The sequence below is a fragment of the Chrysochloris asiatica genome, unplaced genomic scaffold (genome assembly GCF_000296735.1).
Source record: "Chrysochloris asiatica unplaced genomic scaffold, ChrAsi1.0 scaffold00013, whole genome shotgun sequence".
Classification (NCBI taxonomy): Eukaryota; Metazoa; Chordata; class Mammalia; order Afrosoricida; family Chrysochloridae; genus Chrysochloris; species Chrysochloris asiatica.
The window spans coordinates 16,935,032-16,960,765 of NW_006408531.1; the positions used below are offsets into that span (position 1 = coordinate 16,935,032).

At 40.5% G+C, this 25,734-nt stretch overlaps 2 pseudogenes; one reads left to right on the plus strand and one right to left on the minus strand.

Moving 5' to 3' along the window:
- Positions 1-1,463, minus strand: part of LOC102834621 — a 3,561-nt pseudogene extending 2,098 nt beyond the window's left edge.
- A 1,104-nt stretch (positions 1,464-2,567) lies between these two features.
- Positions 2,568-2,881, plus strand: LOC102820188 (annotated as a pseudogene).
- Positions 2,882-25,734: the final 22,853 nt, after the last annotated feature.

Consider the following 25,734-nt stretch of genomic DNA (forward strand, 5'->3'; position numbering starts at 1 on the left):
TGATGGAATAAAAATTGAAATCTTTCAAGAAAGTGAGGCAGCACAGGAGGCACTCACACATCTCTGCCAAGAAATTTGGAAGGCAACTATCTGGCCGACTAATGGGAAGAGATCCATATTTGTGCCCATTCCAAAGAGAGGTGACCCAACGGAATGTGGAAATCATTTGACAATCTCTTTGATATCCAACGCAAGTAAAGTTTTGCTAAAGATAATACAGAGAACTTCCAGAGGTTCAAGCCAGATTCAGAAGAGGTCGTGGAATGAGGGATATCATTGCTGATATCCGATGGATCTTGGCTGAAAGTAGATTATCAGAAAGAACTCATAATGAGTGAGAATTTTTTTTTTTTTTTTTTTTTGGCATTTCAAGGGCATTTATTTAAATCTGTTCCTGTCCCAGGAGCCACCTTCCAAACTGGTATAGAAAACAAAGGCAAAGGAGAGAAAAGGGCACAAGAAAAATGTACCCCAAATGCCATGGTGGCCTGTAAACTCCCCAGACTCCTTTGTGGGGTTCTCTGTAAGGCAGTGCTAGCATAGAGCTCCTCTGGTTGGGATCAGTGTGGTAGTCCCTGTTCCCAGATGAGGAGGGGTGATCAGAAGAACAGGTTGGGTCAGCCTTGGCTAGTAGGTGGAGTCCAAGTGAAGGCACAAGGTCATGGTGCAAAGGGGCACATGGCTGATACACCAAAAGGGCTCTGATTTGGGACCCACAGGCCACAGACAAGTAGTGTGTCCAGTTTGGAGCTTCCACAGCCCTGGTGTGAAGGTTCAGGGCCAACTCTCCACCATAGCTGGTCTTCAAAGAGTCATGGAGAATACCCACCAGGGCAGAAGTCATCAAACGCAGGACCCAAACCATGGCAAGGCCAGGAAGGTCCATTGTGACAGAAAGGGCATCTGAAGCATGTTGTTCACAGTAGAGAGGGTGGCCACTTGGAGCATCCGCATAGGGACACTCCTGTAATCAAGGAGAGGCAGAAAGGGTGGACTGTGCTTGGGTGCCAGGTGGGGACAGATAGGTAGACTTGGGAGTTCACAGACAGCTCCTGCAGCCTGAGTTACTTGGGGGCCAGAGTCAGAGCTGGGCCCTTCCCAGGACGCCCCCCAACCACCACCCTGTCCACTGCTTCAGACTGGTGGCCTCGATCCCTCCCAGTTTGTGACAAGAATGGGAGAAGTGCTGGGCCCTGGCCAGCCTGGGCCCATTGGGAAGAGGACGGCAGGTGGTGTGCAGTCCAGGGAAGACGGCAGCTACCATCTTGTTATGTTTTTCTGGACTGATTCTGAGACTTCTTGCTGTCTTTGGGCGGAGTTGCCGCCTGGTGGCTTTGAGCAGCTTGCATGTCTTCGGCCCTCGGAGTTGAGTTGGCACTGCCCATCACGTGACTGTTGGCGGTGGCCCTCGGGAGGATGACATCATAAGTGCCCTCAGACGGGACTTTGTGCATCAGGGCCATCTTGGTGAGTTGGTACACTTGTCAGCAGCTGCCCATTGTAGCCACTTTACGGAGACACTGGCCTCTTGGCAGAGGTTGGCTTATCCATGGAAAACACCTTGTTCTCCACAAACATGTTCTGGCTTGTGGTCTCATAGCCCACACCCCGTCCCACACAGGGCGGGCCAGGCCCCCACGAAGGCCCCCAGCAGCAGCAGAATGATGTAGATGAGTGCCATGACAAAGTCCACGTTGGTGATGACGCAGGGCGAGGTCACCACCCAGCCATGCCCATGCCGATGCCCATAGGGCCATGCTCGCCCCTCCCCGGACCAGGGTAATGATCAGCCACTCAGTATTGATGATCACTTCAACAAGGTCAATAGCAGAGCCACAGTAAAGATGACCCAGGCCCGGGCCGTGGTTTGAGCCCATTATTTACACTACTGTGTCAATCCATCTTCTTGGGGAGCTTCCTCCTTTTTGATGACCCTCCCTTTTACCATGCGTGCTGTACTTTTCCAAAGACTGGTCTGGTGCCTCCTGATAATATCGCTAAACTATAAGAGGTAAAGTCTCATCATCATGACTTTGAAGGAGCATTCTGGCTGCATGGCTTCCAAGATGGATTTGTTTGTTCTGGTAATCCATGGTGCTTAATATTTTTCTCCAACACCATAAATCAAATCCATCAATTCTCCCACTCTTTCTTATTCATTATCCAACTTTCACATGCATATAAAGCTATTGAAAATGCCATGTCTTGGAACGGTTGCAGTTTAGTCTTCAAACTCTTATCTGTGCTCTTCAACTCTTTAAAGAGGTCTTATGCAGCAGATTTGCCTAATGCAATGATTTCTTCTTCTTCTTTTTGATACGCTGAGTTTCTCTCTGATTTATTTATTTATTTTTTTAAGTTTTTATTGTGACTTAAGTGAAAGTTTACAGGGCAGATCGTTAGTTTTACGTTCAACAAATCATATACCTTGTTTCGTTATAATGATTATAATCACCTCCACCTACCGTCAGTTAACAGTTTCTCTCTATTCACTTAAGCTTTTTTTTTTTTTTTAAACACTCAGGCACACAGCCTTCCGCTGGAGCAGCCACTGAAGCAAAGCAACCATGGTTGTGCGCTACTCTATGGCCGTTGGCCTCAACAAAGTAACCAAGAATGTGAGCAAGCTGAGGCACAGTCGCCACCGTGGGTCCCTCACCAACCACACCAAGTTCATGCAGGATATGATCCGATCCGGGAGGCATGTGGCTTTGCGCCTAATGAACACAGGGCCATGGAGATGCTCAAGGTCTCCAAGGACAAGCGGGCACTCAAGTTCATCAAGAAAAGGGTGGGGACACACATCCACGCCAAAAAGAAGACAGAGGAGCTCAGCAACGTACTGGCTGCCATGAGGAAAACAGCTGCCAAGAAGGACTGAGTAGGTCCCTGTACACTGTGCCCCTTCCCCCACCCCAAATAAAAACCTTACAGAAAAACAACAACAAAAGAAAACACTCAGGCATATGTAATAATTGAAACCACCAAAAGGCATATTCTGCAAGCCTGCCTCCTGGTCACCAGCTCCCAGTCCCTCTCTTTCCATGAATTTAGAGTCTTCAGCTACTCTGTCTCTCCATGTCCTCATCTCTGCCTCCATCTCTGGTGTCACTGCTTCTCTCCATAGGGTCCTGAATTCCACTTATGCTCTTCTCCCTTGGTGGTCCTAGGATTCTCTGTTTCTAGACTGTAACATTAACTACTCTCCCGTTTGTGTTATAAAACTTCTACCTTTACAATTGTGATAGTCACAATTAATCATGATAACAATTACTCACTGTTGAATCATAAGAATCTTATCCCCATCTCTTTTCACCAGACCCATCTAGATAATGTGAAAACTATTCAGTGGGGACCCTTCTCCCACACAGTCTTAAACTATACTTCCTCTTAAAGCCTTGTATGCCAGTCACTTCATGCCTTTATTGCCCCCTCATTTTAGGTAGCCAGTGTCTAAGTTGCCTATCCCTAGCTACCCTGTGTACAGAGAGAATAGCATTGATACTTGACGTCTCAGTTGGTATTTTGAACTACTACATTCATGTAGTAGGTCAAGTTCATCAAATTGTAGCAATTTACCCTCATATCGTTTATCAAAAAAAAAAAAATGTATTTTTAAAAAATCTTCCTCTAGTTGAGCTCTGATTGTCAAGCCATTGAGGTTAGGTCAAATGGGTACTATCTGCAAGTTTGGGTGTTCTTGTGCGACTCCCCTCACTTCATATCAGCTGGATGCTTCACTCTCAGCTCTAGCCCTCCATGGCTATGTCCTTGTCCATGGGCTCAAATGTCCCCAGGTCTCACCACACTTTGGACCAACCAGTTGGTTGAACTCAACTACATTTATTCATTGCTGCCTTTCCTCCTTTTCCATTCACCAATAGACCAATGTGATCACCAACATGCTTATATGCCTGCTTATGTGTTCCCTTTGAGTTTCAGTCTTAGAGGGGGGTTTGTCCTGAAGGGACTTGATTGCTTGCCTTGATGGCTTCCTGGTGAACACCTTGCTTATTCTTGTAGTACAATCATATTGCCATTTTTTGGGAGTCTTTTTCCTGCTGATCTTTCTTTAAAGACGTGTCTTCTGTCACTTTAACTGTTTCAGGATGGTCTGCTTGTCCTTTCTAGTGGGAATGTCCCACTTCAGAAGGTTCTGGATGGGGCTCAGGATTCCACCTAAGGTCCTATACATTGCAAAGGCTCTGATGAAGGCCTATTTCACTGGGCATGTTCTATAATCCCTTTTAGGTATTCCAATTCATTACAGGCTGAAGACAGGCTTGTAAGCTTTCTGTAATCATATTTCCCGACATTCCTTTCTATCCCACTCAAATGTCTATTTTACAGTAGTAGGCAAGGGAAGCCAATATTTACAAGACTGTCAAGCATCTTAGTATTATCACCCCTCTTTAGACTCATTTAATTTCTTGACGGCTGCTTTCATGAGTGTTGATGATGGACACAAACAAAATGAAGTCTTTGACAACTTCAATCTTTTCTCCATTGATCATGATGTTATTCATTGGTCTAGTGGTAAGGATTCTTATTGTCTTTACAATGGGGTGCAATCCATATTGAAAATTGTATTCTTTGATGTTCATCAGTAAGCATTTTAATTCTTCTTTGCTTCCAGCAAGCAAGGTTGTATCATCTGCATATCACAGGTCATTAATGAGTCTTCCTCCTATCCTGTTGCTACTTTCTTCTTTATATAATTCAGTTTCTCAGATTATTTGTGCAGCATACAGGTTGAATAAGTGTGGTGAAAGGATACAACACTGGCACCTTTCCTGATTTTAAACCTTTCATATCCCATTGCTCTAGTCTAAGAACTGCCTTTTTTTCTTTGTATAGCTTCATCCTCATGAGCACATCTGGAATACCCATGTTTTACCATGTTATTCATGGTTTGCAATGATGCATGCAATCAAAAGTCAATAAAGCACAAGTAAACATCTCTCTGTATTCTCTCCTTTCAGCTAAGCTCCATCTGATGTTAACAATGATATCCCTCATTCCATGTCATCTTCTGAATCTGGTTTGAGCTTCTGGCAGTAACCTATTGATTCATCGTTGTAATCATTTTTGAATTATGTTCGGCAAAATTTTACTTATATGTAATATTAATGATATTGTTCAATAATTTCCACATTCCATTGTATCTCCTCACTTTAGAATGGGCATAAATATGGTTCTCTTCCAATCAGTTGGCCAGGTAGCTATGTTCCAAATTTGTTGGCATAGATGAGTGAGTTCTTCCATTATTGTATCAGTTTGTTGAAAGATTTCAATTTGTATTCCATCAGTTTTTTGGAGTCTTTTCAGTGCAACTTGGACTTCTTCCTTCAGTACCATTGGTTCTTAACCATATGCTAACTCTCGAAATGGTTAAACTTTGACCATGTTTTTGGGATTTTTTGGTACAGTGCTTGTTTATTTCTTCTGTCTTCTTTCAGTGTTTTCTGCATCATTCAATATTTTGCCCAAAGAATCCTTCAATAATGCAAGTTGAGACTTGAGTGTTTTTTTCCTTCAGTTCTCTTAACTTGAGAAATGCTGAGCATATTCTACACTTTGGGTTTTCTAATTTTTGACTTTGCACATTTTATTTTAATACTTGGTGTCCTTGAGCTGTCCTTTGAAAATTTCTGATCAGCTCTTTTACTTCCACATTTCTTCCATTTGCTTTTGCTTCTATATGCTCAACCTGTGGGGCTGATCTTTCTGCACTATATGAGAATATTCTGCTGCTATGCATAATGTTTCCATCTTCTGATGGTATATCTGATGATGTTCTGCTGCTGCTCCTCAGGTTTTCAGAGGTTAAACAGTCAGGAATTGTTCACCTTTTCTTCCTCTTGATTTATCTTAGTCTGTACGTTCCATTGAAACCTGTCCACTATGGGCAATGCTGCTGGTTTTGAAAATATCAGTGGCATATCTTCCAGCATCACCACAACATGCAAGTCACTACAGTATGTCAAACTGAAAGATGAGTGGTGAATGTGTTCATGAGTATGCACATAATCTCAGGAAATGTTGAAAAACACACTAGAACGATGCTTTCCCAGCCTGACTGCTGTAAATATCTCCTAAGGAACATCTTTATACAATCATTCATAACTTAAAAGTATGGATTATATTTTATTTCCTTGTTGTAGTCTGCTGTTGTTGTTAAGTGTCGTTGAGTGGGTTCCGACTCATAGTGATCCTGTATAGGATTTCTAAGGAGCAGTTGGTGGGTTTGAACTACCAACCTTGCAGTTAGCAGTCCAGTCCCAATGTAGTCCTGGTGTGGCATTGTAGGATAAGCACTGGACTGCTAACCACAATGTTGCCACCCAAGATGTCTCTCCCTATATCTACATATATATATGGAAGGGGGGAGGTTTATAGACAATGGCTCACACTGGTAATATTGTTGTTGTTTGTTGTTGTTAACTGCTGTTGAGTCAGTTATGACCCACAACGACACTGTATCAGGTTTCCAAGGAGCGTCTGATGAGCTTGTGGTTCAAACTGACTTTGTAGTCAGTTAACCCACAATGCCACACCAGAACTCCATTGGTTGTACAGCATGTAGTAAAATAAAAGTACTAAGCTAGTACTTTTTTCTTTCCTTGCAAGTCTTTGCTATGGGGTATAGTAAACAACTCAAGAGTCCTAAGAGACTCTTTATTCTGATCTGCTCCCAGGTAGCATGGCTTTACAAAAAAAGTTGAATTAAATTATCCAGTTGAGATCCTACCTTTTTATCCCTGATCCACAGTCAGTGGGTAAACTGTTCTTAAGTTATAAGGAATGTGATAGGAACTTAAAACGCTCATTGCTGTTCTAGTCCATTTTCTTTACATGGTTATCTCTGAAGGAGAAAAGACTTTACAAATGGTCTCAGGATAATATATCATCAGCTTAAAGAATGATACCCACTTTTAATCTGCCTCAAGTAGAGAAAGAAGCTCAGGCGTTACAGAAGTTAAATGCTCAGCTGCTAAGAGAAAGGTTGAAAGTCTGAACCCACCTAATGGCTCCAGGGGAGAATGTTCTGGTGATCTACTCCCAGGCGGACCAGGGCCTAGAGAACATCATGGGGCAGTCCCACTCTGTCACATGGGGTTGCTGTGAGTTGAAATGGAATCAGTGATACTAACAACTATTATCACCTCCTTTTTATAGGTCTTTGTTTCTACTTACTTTATGACACTTTCCTACTTTACTTTGCATTGTTGCTATTTAAATTCTTTCCATATTGGTGGTTCATCTGTTATGAAAGTGCATACTGTCTCCATAGGCAGGCAGATGAGACTTCAATTGTGATGATGCCAATTAGACTCTGTGGCTCAACAAATTACCCAACCTTACTGAGGTGCACTCTCCTCAACTTGAAAACAGACACAATGGTATCTGGTTTTCCGATTCTTTTGCCAGGTTGTAGCAAGAATTGGATGCGATCTTCTATGCTAAGCACCTAATATAGTTCAAGTGACAATCAAGGCTCCCTTGCTTTAGTAGGTTTCACTTTATTTTAGGAACTGACTTTGACCTTCTCGTGTTTAGAAGCTCAGCAGAGGCTGGTACCTTGGATACAGGTACTAGAGAAATCTGTGTTGAATTGGAATGACTTGGTCTTTTCTCCAAAGCACACCATTCCCTATTTTCCATAGCTCTTGTTCTCCCCCAATCCCATTACACATTTATTTAATTTGGTTATGTATTTGGGGCAGTATTATTAATTGTATCCAACAATTTGGATAATTTGGAATTAGATTGTTGTAAATACATTAGAGTAAATCAACTATGTAGAATGTTACCAGTAGATTATGTACACGTGTGGGTGTTTCTGTGTGTATTTATACATTGAGAGTTTGCTGTCTTTCCATTCTCTGGACCAGTGCCAACTAGATCTAAGGCATCTGAAACAGCTATACAGAGAAGAGTCTTGAAATGGACTGTGTGAACACTCTCCAGTTCTAATTCCTCATGAGGATGAAACCTCATCTACATAAATATGGGTTTCACTAACTGCACATTTTTCCTGGGGAATCTTCTGACCAAATTTTTCTGTTGTGAAAAAAAGAACATAGAAAAATAAATACATGATTTGTTCTTTGTAAATATAGAGCCATGGGCTCCAAATGTTTCTTATCCCAAACACTTGCTTTCTTCTTGGAAACCCATAGATCACCCATGCTTCTTTGAGACTCCGGCATCTTTGGCTGTCCTTCCTTCCCATAAATGCATCCGTTGTAGCCATTCTTCGCTACCTATAGTGACTCTACCTACTAGTACAAATGTTGCACAGGTCTGTATCATCCCATGATTGACTGCAGATAAGACCACTCTGATTCTTAAGGTTTTCAGGATCTGATTTTCCGGAAGGAATTGACAGGTCTTTCTTCCTAGTCCACCTCAGTCTGGGAGCTCTGTTGAGACCTGTTCAGCATCAAAGCCATATGCAAACCTCCATTCACTGCTGGGAGCAAACTGTGCAGAGGTGCCTTGGTCAGGAATCTAATCCAAACCCCGAAGTTGGGCTGTAATATGTACCAGCAGCAAACATGTTTCAAAGGACATTGAATACTGTCTTTGGGAACACGCTTTTGCATTGAATGACTTTTAAAAAAGAGCCAGTAGAAATAAAAACAAAGACAATTTAGTCACGGTCCTGAGGGTCCGAGTGCCAAGGGCAAGAAGGGAATTTGGAAATGAGGGAACAGAAGAAAACTTGGCACTAAGTTGAGGCTTCTGTCAGATTGCAGGTCTTCCACCAGTTCTGGCTGTAACATCATACCCCCAACAAGAGGAGAAGGCTGTAAACCATTACTCTGTACTCAGCTAGCTTATTTACTTATTTTCCTGACATCATCATCCTTCTTCTTTGCTAAGGATGGAACTTCATAATTTTTGTTTATTTGTTTGTGTGTTTAATAAAGAGCACAGACCAACATAAAACACTCATCTGAAAGAGCCCTATTCTACAATCACAGACTTCATTCTGTTATTGCATCATCAAAACCACATGGTGAGGATTTACTGAGGGCCGTTTCCATCTGCCCTGTGTTGGGGAGTACAGTTTCTGGCTTTGCAGTTATTAATATGTTGGTGGTGGTGTTAGGTGCCATTGAGGCAGTACCAACTCACCGCAACCCTATGCACAACAGAATGAAACACTGCCCAGTCCTGGGCCAACCTCACAATTGTTGCCACGCTTGAGCCCATTGATATTGCCACTTTGCCAATCCATCTTGCAGGGGGTCTTCCTCTTTTTCTCTGACCCTCCACTTCACCAAACATGATATCCTTCTCCAGTGATTTGTCCCTCCTGATAATACATCTGAAGTATGAGAGACAAAGTCTGACCATCCTAGCTTCCAAGGAGCACTCTGACTGCACTTCTTCCAACACATATCTGTTCTTTCTTTTGGCAGTCCATAATATTTTCAGTATTCTCCTCCAACACCATAACTCAAATGCACCCATTGTCCTACGGTCTTCCATATTACCTGTTCAACTTTCGCATGCATATAAGTCCTTAATAGAGGAGGGGGAAATCCTGGGCATACAATGGATAAGCATTCAACTGATAATCCATTCCAAAAATCAGAAGGAGAAAGACCTGGCAACTCGTTTGCATCAATTTTTGTTTGCTCTTGATTCTGACTCATAGCGTCTCTGTTATTGTTGTTGTTAAGTGCCTTCGAGTCGATTCTGACCCATGGCGACCCTGTATAGGCTTTCCAAGGAGTAGCTGGTGAGCTTGAACTGCCGACCTTGCAGTTCAAACTGCTTTGCAGTCTGGCACATTACCCCACAGTGCCACACCAGTGACCCTATAGGATAGAGTAAAACTGCCCCATAGGATTTCCTAGGGTGTAAATGTTATGAGAGCAGACTGCCACATCTTTCTTCTGTGCAATGGCTGGTGGGTTTGACCCTATAAGGCAGTTTTATTCTGTCACATGGGGTCCCTGAGCTGATATTGACTTGTTAGCAACAACAACAATATGAGATAGAACCTGTGGCCCTTAGTCTTCTTTGTGTCCTTCATTTTAGGTAATCAAATAATTTAGGGCTTAAGATCCTGAGGCTCTCACCACACAAGGTTTTTTCACATTTCTCCAGGTAACCTGTATGTTTCTTTAAGCTGTTTCCTAGGACCTAAAGGGTATCTTTTCATTGGTTTTTATTAACACTGAAGCCTATAGTTTTTACATTTCAAATTCTTTCAACATCTTGATCTGCCCTTTTACTGATTATCCTCAATTGTGAGTAATCTGCAAATTTGATTCATCAGTATTCTTTGGAATATTTAGATGATTATGAGCCCATTAACTGCACTATAAGTAGTTGGTTCTTCAAAATTAAATGTCCTGAGAAACGAACATAAACCCTATTTGTAACAGTTTGAAAACTGCTATTTTAATCTCATCAAATAAAGAACAAGGCTAATTGGCCAAAGCTTGTTCTTGATGAACCCAGGAGAGTTGCCTTTGGCCAGCACTTCCTTTTCTATGTTCTATAAACTCTCTGTTTAAGTTACCTAACTTTTGTGGAAGTTTGTTGTAGAGTCATATCAGACTCATTCATCTGTAATTTCTGAAAACTGACTTTTTAAAAATTTGGAACAGCTGTATATATCTAGGTTTCCAACATCTCTTCTCTTTCTATAATTGTAGAAATGACTGATAATGGGCTTTCATCACAGTATGCATTCTTTTAGAAGCTTAAGGTAGTTCACCTGGGGACTTGGGGAGTCATCTGGGGACTTGAATATGGATAAATACATTAAAAATGTACTTCCTCTAGTATTTTAACCTGGAAGTTTTCCTAAATTTGTTCTATATCCTCTAGTTTGAAGATAATTGTTATTGTTAGGTGCCAATGACTTGGTTCCAACTCATAGCGACCCGATGTACAACAGAACAAAACACTGCCCAGTCCTGCACCATCCTCACAGTTAGTGTTCACATTTGAGCCCATTACTGCTGTCCATGTATCAATCCATCTCATTGAGGCCTTCCTCTTTTTTGCTGGCCATCCACTTTACCAGGCATGATGTCCTTCTTCAGGGACTGGTCCCTCCTGATAACATATCAAAAGTATGAGAAACTACATCTGGCCATCCTGGCTTCCAAGGAACACTCTGGCTGTACTTTTACTAACACAGATTTATTTGTTCTTCTGGAAATCCATGGTACTTTTAATAATCTTCTCCAACTCCATAAGTCAAATGCATCAATTCTTCTAAGGTCTTCTTTATTCATTGTTCAACTTTCACATGCATATGAGGCTACTGAAAATGCCATGGCTTGGGTCCTGCAAATCTTAGTTTTCAAACTGACGTCTTTGCTCTTGAACATTTGTGCAGCAAGATACTCTCTTTAAAGACAGAAAAACATAAGAGAGGAGGCGGCCTACTGTTTCTCTATCTCCCATTAATTTTGTACCATCTGTCCAAGCAGTGGGCCTGTCTATTCTTTGTTCTTCAAAAGCTTTTGTCTGTTCTTGGCAATTTGCACAAATGCTTCTGGCCTTTAGGCTTCCATTTTGTCACAGCTGTGCCATGTTTTCTTTTTCCCTGTCCTCTAATTTAATTGCACTTTTTACTTTTAACACTAACTTCTCAGATAGCTCCCTATGAGATCTGGATTTGGGTAAGATTTCATCATTCATTAGCAAACCTTGTGACTTTGACCAATTGGTTTGGTCTCTCAGAGGTTTAGTTCCTCCTTTGTAAAATGGGATGAGATTTCCTGATTTTCAAAGTAGTTTGAAAGAAAAATGACATTATAATTTCAGGAGCTTTTGGTAACCAAGTAGTACTTTTTTGATTTACAGAAGCATATGTTCATACACTATTCATTCCGGTAGTTCTTTTGTCCAAGCTGTACATTTACAGATGAAGAATCAAATCGTAGCGGTGAAGAAACTTGCCAAAGCTCATAGTTGGAGGCAGCATGGCAGAAGGCTTAGAACATCACAGATGCTCTTGTTATTGTTGTTAAGTACCATCCAGTCAGTTCTGACTCATACAGACCCTGTACAGGGTTCTCAGGAGCAGCTGGTCGGTTTGAATCATCGATTTAGCAGTCAGCAGTCCTATGCTATCCTATAGCACCATTTAGGAATTGTATATTTCACTGCCAAGCATGCAACATGAGTGTTTTCACCTGATCATTGGAGAGGGGACTAGTCTGATATAGGGGCTTCAGTCTGAAATTATTAACCAGCAGTTTTATCTCTTTAGATTTGCTACTTATTTAGACAAACTGTCAGGCTTCAGAAGGAGCAGGTGCAATGCTTTGTTCTGAAAGCCAGAGATGCTGGCAGTGAGAAAGGAGCCGGGAGTAATAAAAGCCACTAGGGTCTCCCACAGGACTGCCCTCTCTCAGATTCCTTAGGGTTCTGCTTTAAATTACCTTTCACTCTCTACCACTCAGAGTCCCTGGTGGCACAAACAGTTTGCACTAAACTGCTGTAGGATTTCAGCTGCTCCTTGAAGATCCAGTGCAAGATTGCTATGAGTAGGAACTGACTCAATGGCACTTAACAACAACCTAAACATTGGCAGTTCAGATACAGGCGCTCTGGTGGCGTAGTAGTTACGAATTGGGCTGTGAACCACAAGGTCAGCAGTTTGAAACTATCAGCTGTTCTGTGGGAGAAACATGAGGCTTTCTGCTCCTGTAAAGATTTACAGCTTTGGAAACCCTGTACAGGGTTGCTATGAGTCAGAACCGTCTCCAAAGCACATAACCACCACCACTAACCTAAACATTGACAGTTCAGATATACCAGCAATGCCTCAAAAGAAAGACCTGGAAATTTGTTTCTCTAAAGATTAGAGAAAAGAACACTCTGTGGAGCAGTCCTGCAGTGTAACATGTGGATCACCACGCACCAGAATTTACTCGTACAGGCTTGGTTTTTTGATTTAGTGCCCCCACTCCTCACTTAGACCTCGTCATTCACCATAGCCTTCTGTCATTACCTTACATCCACAGAACACAGTGCCCCACACAGACATGACCAGCCTTGCCTTCTCTTGACAATCTTGCCTGCTTTAGGTTCTTGCTATGTTTTAAATCATGCTGAGGCTCTTTTGTTGTTCTGTGGTCAAAAAGTTGCTATTATTTTGAGCTCCAGTTCTACAGTTTTTTTGTCATTTAGTGGCACACTAATTCAGAGAACATCAATGACATTCATAAATGAAGTATGGGAAATAGAAGCGGTTGGGGAAACTAGAATAACTTCTTTTGAAGAAAATATGTATTTAAGTCAAATTAACAAATATTTAGTGTCTACTAGGTCTGAGAAGTCCTGATGTGGCACTGTAGGATAAGCACTGGACTGCTAACTACAAGGTGGACAGTTCAAACTCCCCAGCTGCCCCTTGGGAAACCTCTACAGGGTCACTATGGGTAGGAAATGAATCAACAGCACTTAACAACAACTGCGCATGAGGTCTGCCAGCTTCAAACATTGTGATGAAGACAATGCTGCTTCTACCACAACAGATAATAATAGTTGCTACTTTGGGGGCACAGTGGTTAAAGCACTCAGTCAGCTACTAACCCAAAAGCCAGTGGTTAGAACTCACCAGATACCCTGTGGGAGAAAAATGCAACAGTCAGCTTCAGTAAAGATTTCAGCCTTGGAAATCCCATGCGGCAATTCTACTCTGTCCCTTAGCGTTGCTATGAGCTGGAATTGACCCAGTGGCAATAGGCTACAGATTGTAGACTTGACATTTGTCATGTCATCATATTTAGCCACACAAACAAATATTACTTTTCCATCTTATAAATGGGGAGATTGAGACTCAGAGAGTTCAAATACCTTGCTTTTAAGCTCATAAGACCAATTGCCATAGTCAGAATGGGATCTTACATTGGCTTGACTGCACAGTTTGTGTTTTTCATGAACTTTAAGAGATATACTTCCTGTTGTAAATTACATGTTTCACTACACCTAGCATTATAAAGCTTGAGATGATGTGTTGTTTAAGCACCAAATCTAGCCTGAAATTTCCTAGCCCTGCTCTGAGCTTTTCCTCAAAATGCAGATAAAACACTTGATTTTGTGCTTTTAGAGATTAAAGAACAATAGGAAAATTAATCCAGACTCTTCATGCCTTGAATGAAAATTGATATATGCTATCAGTTATTCAGTTATTACCTTTCACAGACAGATAACCAATTCAATTGTTAACACAGAATGCATTCAACTGGCTAGAATTTTCTGAACTAGACATTCTTTATTCTGATTGATTTGGCTACCAGTTCTTTTAGAGAAAAAGGGACTTATCTGAAAATATTCAGACTAAGGTGCCATTATCATTTTTTATATAGTTTTTATTGTGAATTGAGTGATAGTTTACATGGGAGAACATCAGCTTTACATTCAGCCTATCATATTTCGTTTCATTGCAATGATTACAATCTAATCCCCTCCATGCATCCTCATTCAACAGCATTTGCTTCCTTCCCTCTGGGTTTTCTGTTTTGTTTTTTGATGTACACACCAAAGCACTCAGGAATATATAACCATTCAAGCAACCAAAGGGTACACCCTGCAAGCCTGTCCCCCAGCCATCAGCACACAGCCCCTCTTCTTCCCTGAATCCAGATACCCCAGCTGCTCTATCTCTCCATGTCATAATCTCTGACTTCATCTCTGGCGTCACTGATTCTATGGACAGGGTCCCTAACCCCGCTCCTCTCTTGATGGTTCCAGGGTCATCCGCTCCTGGACTGCAAGATCAACCACTCCCCTCCTTTTGTTACAAAATGTCTACGTTTACATTTGCAACATTCACAATCAGTCCTGATAATAATTATTCACTATTAGGCTGCAAGAGTCTCATCCCCACCTCCTTTCATCAGCCCCGTCCAGACAGGTTGGAAACCACTCCATGGAGATTCTACCTTCCCCCACAGCCTCTGAAACTAGCCTCTGTCTTGAAAGCTTGTAAGCCAGTCATTCCGTGCCTTTGTAGCCCCCAATTTTAGGTAGTCAATGTCTAAGTTGTTCATCCTTGTCAACCCTGTGTACTAAGGGGTTGGGAATGATCCTCACTGTAAATATTTGTTCCCTCTTTTGAGCTATTACATTAATAAGTATTGGTCAAGTTCATCAAATTGTAGCGGATTACTCTTTTTTTCCCTCTTCTTTCTTCCTCTAGTTGAGTTCTGATCATCCAGCCATTGAAGCCAGATCAAACAGTGTATATATAAAAAAAACAAAACACCCCAAAACAGAGGGAATGGAAGCAAATGCATGGAGGGGATTGTCATCATTGTAATGAAATGAAATATGATAGAATGAATGTAAAGCCGATGTTCTCCCATGTAAACTATCACTCAATTTACAATAAAAGCTTTAAAAAATGGGTACTATCTGTGAGTATGGATGTTCTTGTGCATCTCCCCTTACTTCATATCAGCTGGATACTTCACTCTCCACTCCAGTCCTTTGTGGCCATGTCCCTGTCCCTGGGCCCAGGAGTCCCCAGGTCTCGCAATACCAGGTCTCAAAACAGGTTGACAGGAGTCTATTGAACGTGGTCATACTTAGCTCACAACTTCATTGCTGTTTTTCCCCCACTTCCCCTTATCAGTAGACCACCATGGTCTCCAACAAGACTACATGCCTGCTCATGTACTCCCCTTGAGTCTCAGTCTTGGAAGGGGGTTTGCCCTGAGGGGACCTGACTTGAACAGTGAGCAACTTACTTATTCTTATAGTGGTCAATCAGACTGCTTTTATTGTTTTTTATTTTTCCTGTTGGTCTTTCTTTCAAGAAGTATCTTCTGTTCTTCTAGCTGCTCCAGGCTCGTCTGCTTGTCCTTTCAAGTGGAAATTTCCCACCTCAGAAGATTCTGGAGGTGCCATCATAATTTGTTTAATGGGACTAGGAGCAGCAGTGTATAAACATATTAATCCCAAATCTTAACCTTGAGGTTGTGCTGTCCTGACCCATGTTCTGAAGAGAGAGAAGGGACAATACACCCTCCACGGCTTCCCTGAGGATCAAGGGCTGATTTCTCTGTAGGAAGGATCATGGGAGAAAATGCTAGCATGTATGGGTGACCAGACTTTTTTCTGAGAGTTGTGTTTATTTCCATACCACAGATACTGTTTTACCACCAGAGTAATTCAGAGATTTTCCTTCTTTAAAGGACCGGTATCCATTTGCTGTTTATAAGATGAAATTATTTATCGTGCTACTAAATCTAAAGAGCTGTTTTGCAGGAATTCCTCCGGTACCACTGCGAACTGAATCCAATATGCTTTAGCTCATGTGGCTCTGTTCAGACAATCTGGTTTTCAGTTAAATATCTTAGATTGGAGAGGTTTTGATGAGACAAAACTGGGTATCTATTAGTTTCATTTTCTTTGCGGTCCTTTCACAGACATACTAGGAGGATTTGACCTTTAGATCAATTTGCGTGTCTAAAAAATAACAGTAATAGTTACTTTGGTACTACCTACATATTTCCTTTGTTGGTGTAATAAGGATTTAAGAGTTAAGCTCCCTTAGTTATACAAATGAAAGCTTTGGTATAAGAACCAGCTATGATTAGGGAAATGAGTAAGTGACAGGCATTCTATCAGCAGAAGGTATTTCTGGAGTGAACTGATTTTACCTCTTGATTTCCCATCATCAAACCCATACAGGGTTACAGTTTACAATTAAGCAGGCAGAATAAATGGCTTTGCTGCTTAGGCACTGAAGAGCTTTGATTAATTAGGGTTTGACTAGGAACAAAGGGATAAAGAGGTGCTATCAAATGATTAATCTTGATTTTTTTAGATAGTTTTAAACTTCTTAAAATACACTTAAGCCTGAATTTCAAAGAATAGCAAGAATTATGGGGTGAAATAAATCAGAAAAGATCATGTTCTTTTTATAAATTGTATCATATGATGTTTTAACAAACCTCTTCCCCTGGATCCTTAGTTTAGTTTTGATCATTTTACTTAAAAAATAACTGCAAATAAGATGTGATTTTTTGCCATAACATGTCAGAGAAGAGAATAAGTGTAGGAAAGATTGCACTAAAGTAAAACAGTATGGAAAATAGGGAGAAAGGATGAAAATATTTGGGGGTATAGGTTCCTTTTCAACATTTGTAATTAAAAAGTTTTGTATAAAGGTAGAATTCTGGAGGAGAAAAATGTAATTGGTTCTTTTGTTCTGTCACTTTGAATCAAGAAACATTAACATCTAGTTGCTGTAGGATAAACACTGGAGTGCTAACCAAATGGTAAGTAGTTCAAACCACCAACCATTTCTCCAAAAACCTATACATGTGTTTCTATGAGTCTAACTGACTCAATGACACTTAATGTGTGTAGACACTATTTCCAGTACTCAAACCTCACTGAAATTACTAAGACACAGATTGTTGTTGTTGTTATGTGCCGTGGAGTCGGTTCTGACTCATAGCCATCCTGTATAGAGTTTCCGAGGCTGTAAATCTTTACGGGAACAGATTGCCTCATCTTTCTCCCACAAAACCGCTGGCAGTTTCGAACTGCTGACCTTGCGGCTCGCAGCCCGATTCGTAACCACTACACTACCAGAGCTCCTAAGACACTTAAAATTCATTTTGTCTATCCAAGAAGACAGACATGTGAGCATTAAATAGAAGATGGACCATAGACTCTGAATAGCAGCTAGACAATGCTATGCACGTGGAAAATAGTGGAAAGGAGGATTAAATATGGTCAGGGAAAGCTTTGGGCCAATTTTGAGGACATTTCAAGGTTGGTACAAACAAAGAAATGAGGACACACATGGATCTGTTTAGGGAGTGATGAAAAGTACACTGAAGGGGAGCGTAGGATGTAGTAAAAGAGGAAATTGGAATGGTAGTTTGGGATTAGATTATGGGGGAAGAGTAATGCTCTTCTCTTACTGCTAGTTCTTTTCGGAACAAAGCCTCACTTGAAATGAAGAGTCCTCTTCAACTGCCTTTTTTCAAACGCACTTGTTCTTTAGAACAGGCAGCACCTTGATGAACAGTCTTGTCCAATAGTGCTCTTTTAACAAGGTCAGCTAAAGCACCCGAGGATTGCAAACTCCAGACTTTAGCAATGGAGTGTAATGATGAAATAGCTATCAGGATTGGAAGCAACTGACTCTAGAGTTGGAAATCACCTCGTACCACTTTGTATTCATTTTCTATGACTGCTGTTACAGGATACTGCAAATTCTGTGGCTGAAAACAGCACACCTTTACTCTCTGACAATTCTGGAGAGCAGAATTCTAAATCAGTGTTGTTGCTCTGAAGTCTCTGGTTCCTTCTGGAAGCTCTAAGCAGGAATCAATTTCCTTGTTTTTTCAACTCCTCCTGATTTCTTATGTTCATTGACTTGTGACCCTTTCTCCATTTTCACAGAGCATCCCCCAAACATCCTCTAGTTGATTCCTCCTGTGCCCCTCTAGTAAGGGCAACTTTGATTACAATGGACTCAGTGTTAATTCAAGAGAACATTCCCATCTCAAGATTCTCAGTTTAATTACATCTGCGAAGACCTTTTTATCATATAACAGACATAATTTTCAGGGATTAGGACTTGAACATATGTGTTATTGTTGTTACTACAGCTCTGACTCATATCAATCCTGCATAGGGGTTTTTAAGGCTGTGAATCTTTACAGGAGCAGAAAGTCTCATCTTTTTCCCAAGGAGCTGCTGGTGGATTAGAACTGCCAGCCTTGTGATTAGCAGCCTGGTGGTGAACTTACAGTGCCCACACCTACAATTCACTTTTCCTGGCTCCTCATTTTCTTTCCAATACATGACCCTGTCAATCATTCATGCTTTCTGTGAGGAATTAGTGGTGGTTTCTGAAGGGCAGATTCCATGGAAGGATGGGCATTGGTAAGGAGCCCAGCCAACTGACAGTGGGGCTGACCAGGATACCCAGATTTAGGAGTGCAGAAAACTCTTTTTTCTTTGGTTTCAGTGGGCAAGAAGCATCTGAGAGAGGAGCAAATGCTTTTGGTAGTTCCAAAGTGGAGGAGAGATTTGGAGAAGGAAAAGGGAGGTGTACAACAAAAAAGACTAAAGGAGAGGAGAGAATGCAGAAGAGAAAAGATGACTTTGTAATTGATATGGAATCAAAACAGAAGAGGAAGAAGATACTCATGTATATCCAATAATGATGCCATCTTTGGCATACTGGTATATATATGTGTGTGTGTGTTCAGTGCTGTTGAGTCGGTTCCCACTCAGAGTAACTGTATAGGGTTTTCAAGGAGTGGCTGGTGGGTTTAAACCACTGATCTTGTGGTTAGCAGTCCAGTGCTTATCCTATGGCATCTCACCAGGACTCAATATGTTTAGAACTGCTCAATAGGTTTCCTAGGCTACAATCTTTATAGGATTAGATTGCCAAACCTTTTCTCTTACAGATTGGTTGTGGGTTCAAATTGTTAACTTTTTGATTAGCAGCCATGCATTTAACTGTTGTGCCACCAGGTCTATCTCTTTATATACAGCACACACACACACACACACACACACACACACAAACAAACAAAGAGGTTTCACAAGGTGGTAAATAACTTCTGTTAACTTTTTTAAGCCCCCTCCTATGTGTAAGCTTATCCTGTACCATTTTCTCTTCGTCAATGCTTAGAGTTTCTTTTGTATAATACCTCAGTTACGTATTGGTTGCTCCTAATTTATGTCTTTAATGTTTCACCCTTCTCACCATTATATTTGCTAGAGAGTAGCAATAATTCCCACCTCTTTGTACACCATGGAGCACCAGTAAGTGCGTAATAAGTGTTTGAATCATTTTAATGATGATATACAGGGTGCATCACACTCCTATCATTAGCATTTTCCTTTGAACATGTTCTGGAAACATTCCAACCTAATTCTGTACTTTAAAGGAAGAACTTGAGGTTAACATAAAGGACATTTTGTGTTTAAAACTAATAAGGAAAATGAAGATTACCAAGATACAGCCAGGACATTCTGACATCAAGTCAGACATGCAAAGCAAGAGATGAAAGAAAACATTTGAGGAGGAAAGGGAATAGTTTTTAAATATTTTAAATTGTAACCAGAGTAAGAGCCATAAAAGGTTTCCTCATTATTGCATGAGAAAGCATTGCTGATTGATGATGCAAAAATATAGCTTAAAAAAGATTTCCGTCTTTACCCAAAAAGTGATCTCTAAAAAGATTCAGACAACACATTTAACTAGAAGGCATTAAAATCAAATGGAAGGAATATGAAAAATTATCAACGTATTTACTAGGAAATATTGAACATTTTTAAAGTTAATATGTGTTACCTTCTTCTATTTTCTCCAAGGTTGTTGTTGTTGTTGTTATGTGCCGTCGAGTCGGTTCCGACCCATAGCGACCCTGTACAGGGTTTCCGAGGGTGTAAATCTTTACGGGAGTAGAAAGCCTCATCTTTCTCCCGCGGAGCAGCTGGTAGTTTCGAACCGCTGACCTTAAGGTTCGCAGCCCGATTCGTAACCACTACGCTACCAGAGCTCCTTAAGCTTTATGCCATTGTTGGGACTTGCCCAATACTTATTAATGAATTCTAATACACAGTGGGCTCATACTAAATAATTGATGACTCTGGTAGAGCAGTGGTTATGATTCGGGCTGCTGCTAACCTCAGAATCAGCAGTTCAAAACTGCCAGCTGTTCCATGGGAGAAAGATGAGGCTTTCTGTCCCCATAAAGATTTACAGCCTTGGAAACCCTGTACAGGGTCGCTATGGGTTGGAACTGACTCCACGGCACATAACAACAAATTCTAATATGTTTGTTGAAAATTAATTTCAGTTTTCCATATTAGCAAGCACATGTAACATAATACTGATTTATGTTCATCAATATAAAGTACACCAAATTAAAATGAAGCTGGTATTTTGTAATTTATACTTTGAGTACTTTATTTTAGACAAATGCCTGAATACCTACTCAGCTGATCTCCATTCCTGCTTCTGGAAATTTTATCTATTCTTAAAGACTGACTTAAATGCATTGGACACTAAAGACCAAAGACCAAAAGAGTTGTGGGGGGACATCAAGACCATCACAAATGAAGAAAACAAAAGGGCATTTAGAAGAGAAGAAACAACGCAAAGAGCAAAATGGATGTCAGAAGAGACTCTGAAACTTGCTCTCCAATATAGAGATACTAAAGAAAATGGAAGAAACGAGGAGGTAGAAAAGCTGAACAGAAAATTCAAAGGAAAGCTTGAGAAGACAAAGTCAAATATTATAACAAAGTGTGCAAAGTTCTGGAGTAAGTACGCAAAAAATGGAAGAACATGCTCAGCATTTCTCAAGCTGAAAGAACTGAGGAAAAACTTCAGGCCTCTACTTATAACACTGAAGAATTCTATGGGCAAAATATTGAATGATGCAAGAAACATCAAAAGAAATGGTCAGTGTTCAACCATTTTAAGAGGTAGCATATGATCCAGTGTCAGTGATACTGAAGAAAGAAGTCCAAGGTGCACTGAAGACATTGGCAAAGAACAAGGCTCTGGAAACTGATGGTATACAAATTGAAATCTTTCAACAAACTGATGCAGCATTGGAGACAGTCACTCATCTATGCCACAATATCATATTTGTGCCCTTTCCAAACAGAGGTGACCAACAGAATTTTGAAATCATTAATATCACATGCAAGTAAATTTTTGCTAAAGATAATTCAAAACTAGCTACAATAGTACATTGATAGGAAACTGCTAGAGATTCAAGCCGGATTCAGATGACAATGTGGAACATGGGATATTATTGCTAATGCCAGATGGATTTTGGCTGAAACCAGAGAATGCCCATAAGATGTTTACCTGTGTTTTATTGACTATGAATAAGCTTTTGACTGTGGATCATGACAAGTTGTGCACAACACTGCAGAGAATGAGTATTCTAGAACACATAATTATGCTCATGAGGAAATTGTACGTAAACCAAGAGGCAGTTGTTTAAACAAATCAGGGGGACACTGAATGTTTTAAAGTCAGCAAAGGTATGCTCCAGGGTTTTACTCTTTCATCATACTTATCCAATCTGTAAGCTGAACAAATAATCTGAGAAACTAGATTATATGAAGTAGGACATGGCATCAGGATTGGAGAATGACTCATTACCATCTTGTGATATGCAGATGATACAACCTTGTGTGCTGAAAGAGGAGACATAAAATACATACTGATGAAGATCAAAGACAAAAACTTTTAATAATCCTTACCACTGGACCAATAAATAACATCATGATATATGGACAAAAGATGGAAGTTGTCCAATTCTTCATTTTGCTTAGAACCACCATCAACATTCATGCAAACAGCAGTTAAGAAATCAAACAATGCATTGCATCCAGCAAATCTGCTGCACAAGACTTCTTTAAAGTGTTCAAGAGCAAAGATGTCAGTTTGAGGACTATGTAGCATGTGACCCAAGCCATGATATTTTCAATAGTCTCATATGCAGGTGAAAGTTGGACAATGAATAAGTAAAACTGTAGAAGAATTAATGTATTTGAGTTATGGTGTTAGAGATGAATATTAAAAGTACCATGGACTGCCAGAAGAACAATCACATCTTTGTTGGAAGAAGTACAGCCAGAATGTTTCTTAGAAGCCAGAATGGCCAGACTTTGTCTCCCAAACTTCATACATGTTAACAGGAAGGACCAGGCCCTGGAGAAGGACATCATGCTTGGTAAAGTGGAGGGTCAGTGAAAAAGAGGAAGACCCCCAGGGAGATGGGTCGACACAGTTGCAACACCAATGGCCATCTCCAGCATAACAGCGATTGTGAGGGTGGTGTAGGACCAGGAGGTATGCGTTCTGTTGTGCATACGTTTGCTATGAGTCAGAACTGACTCAATGACACCTAGCAACAACAACACCTTAGAATACCTTCCCTTATTCCCCAATCTAAGTAATTTCTGCTTTCTCCAAATTCCTTTAATACTTTAGTGAACTCACACGTTCCTCATAACAACATTATTTATTTCGCTAAAATTCCTTCTGTTAAGTCTATGTTGCTGTTACTAAGTTCTTTGGAGTCGGTTCTGACTCAAAGCTGCCCTGTATTAGTTTCCAAGGAGTGGCTGGTAGATTTGAACCACAAACCTTTCAGTTAACAGACCAGTGCTTATCCTACAATGCCACACCTGGAATCCTACTAAGTCTGTATCTTCTACTAAATTATAATTCTTTAAAGACTTAGGCTGTCTAGTCACCTTTTATACTAGAATGCCTTATTTACTCGTTTTCTAGAAGTAATCAATACAGATAAATATAAAGAGACAAATAAAGATTATATATGGATACATATGAATAAATAAATTAAATGACTTTGTATATTAGTAATTTAGAACTACCTTTATGAAACCTCCATCTGTCCCACTTTTTGGATCAGTTCCTCTTGGGTGAGGTAGATCTGTAAATCTTTAATTTTGGGGGTGGGAAATGTACCTAAAGGCTCACTTGTATTTATTTTAAACATTATATTGTGATTTGGGTGAAGGGTTACAGAACATATCAGTTTTCCATTCAACAATTCATACATGTTTTGTTTCATGTCATTGATTGCAATCCCCACAATGTAATGTCACTTACATCACTTCCTCTCAGTGTTCCCTATTTCCATTCTTTCTTATCCCTTCTGAACTTTGTCCTTGGGTAAATGCTTTCCTTTTGATCTCAAACCACTGACTCTTGTAAGGTACGCAGACCCCCTAGTGTTATTAGTCTCCTTATGTCGTTGTTAAGTGCTGTTGAGTCAATTCCAACCCACAGCGATCCTGTATAGGGTTTCCAAGGCTGTAAATCTTTACTGGAGCAGAAAGCCTCATCTTTCTCCTGCAGAACAGCTGGTAGTTTCGAACTGCTGACCTTGAGGTTTGCAGCCTGAATCGTAACCACTACGCTACCAGATCTATTGTTTGGCTGAAAATTTAGCCGTGCGTGGTGAACTCATTTCCAGACCTGAAGGATGGCTAAGGGAGTTCTACTAGTCTCTATTTGATCAGTAAGCCAGGTCATTTTAATTTTTCCATTTTCAATTGTCACAACGTTAAACTACTAATCACAGGGTTAGTAGTTCAAATCCACCAGATGCTCCAAGGGAGAAAGAAGAAGGTTTCTGCTCTAGCAAAGATTTGCAGCTTTGGAAACCTATAAAGGGTCCCTATAAGTCAGAACCAACTCAATAACACACAACCACCACCACCACCAACCAGTCCACAAAGACAATAATCTGTATTCTACCTTAGTGAGTAGTAATTGGGGTCTTAAAAGCTCATCAATAGCCATTTAATGTGCAGTTGTTGGTCTCTCCCTGTCTGAAGAAAACAAGAGTGAAGAAAAAATTGTTCTTAAGAGTGAAGAAAAAGAGACATGGAAACAAGTATTCCAATTGAATAATGCACCACAGGAACATCAGTCTATATCCCTGAGCCCAAAGTTAGATGGTGCCCATCGACTGCTTTGAAAGAAATTACTATAGAAGGTCCTGGATAGAGTTGGAGAAAAAAGTAGAGCATTTTTTAAAAAGGCAAATCTATAATTTTAACAGACTTTTCAAGTTATTCAGATACAGTCAACCTTGCAGAGCATTATTTATAAAGTTGGTCAGGTATAAAGCTCATCTTATTGTGTGTGTGTAAGGAATGGTCACAACAATTGGCAGCAAAAATTGGATGTTGCTTTGGAGGAAAGAGAGCAAATGCCTTTAAAAGCAAGAACTGGAATGTATGGTCAGGGGAGGAAATATATGAAATAGAGGGGAAATCAGCAAACAAGAGATCCTACCCTTTTTGTGAGATGGAAAGAGGATATTGTTGTTCTTGTTAAGTGCCATGGAGTCAGTTCCAACCCATAGCGACCCTGTACAGGGTTTCCGAGGCTGTAAATCTTTACGGGAACAGAAAGCCTCATCTTTCTCCTGTGGAACAGCTGGTAGTTTCGAACTGCTGATCTTGCAGTTCGCAGCCCAATTTGTAACCACTACGCTACCAGAGCTCCTTGGAAAGAGGATAGAGAAGTGATAATTGAGTCAGCAGAGATAAGTGAACCACAGCTTGGTGGGCCTCCCAAAGATAGATACTAATGAAAGTGGCTTATTCCCATCAAAGAACCCCTCCATAGGTCAAAACTGGACACAGCTGCTACTACAAAGGGTGGGAGCTTGACACGAAACTTTGGTTGCAAATCATGTTATTAAATGACTGGATATTTTGTTACTTCGTAGTCTGTGATTAACCTCCACTCTCAGCAAGGGCAAAAGATTTACGATTTATTCTCAAGAAGAACTGAATACGGGAGACTTCAGACATGGAGACACCAAGAAGATGTGTAGAGACACTGAGTTGAGTAGGAAGGGTTTAGAATCTTCTGCATATTGAATGGCAGGAGCCTCCCCCTTCCAATCTATTTTTATCTTTCAAGTATTTCTCAGGCAGAAGACTAAGATGCCTCTATGAATAAAATGAATGCCACTTAAAATATTTTCATATCATGATATTTAGACGTTTCACCCAAAGTATTGGAATCTCATTCTAATTATTATATTTAGGATCATCCACTCGTATGCTTTTTAGTGCCTCATCCTTAAATGTTAACTTATAGTCAAAGATCATTAGGTATTCCAGGAAAATCTCCAACTTGAAAAAGAGACACCAAATACAAGCAGAAAGGAATGAAACTTTAGAAATTCAGGC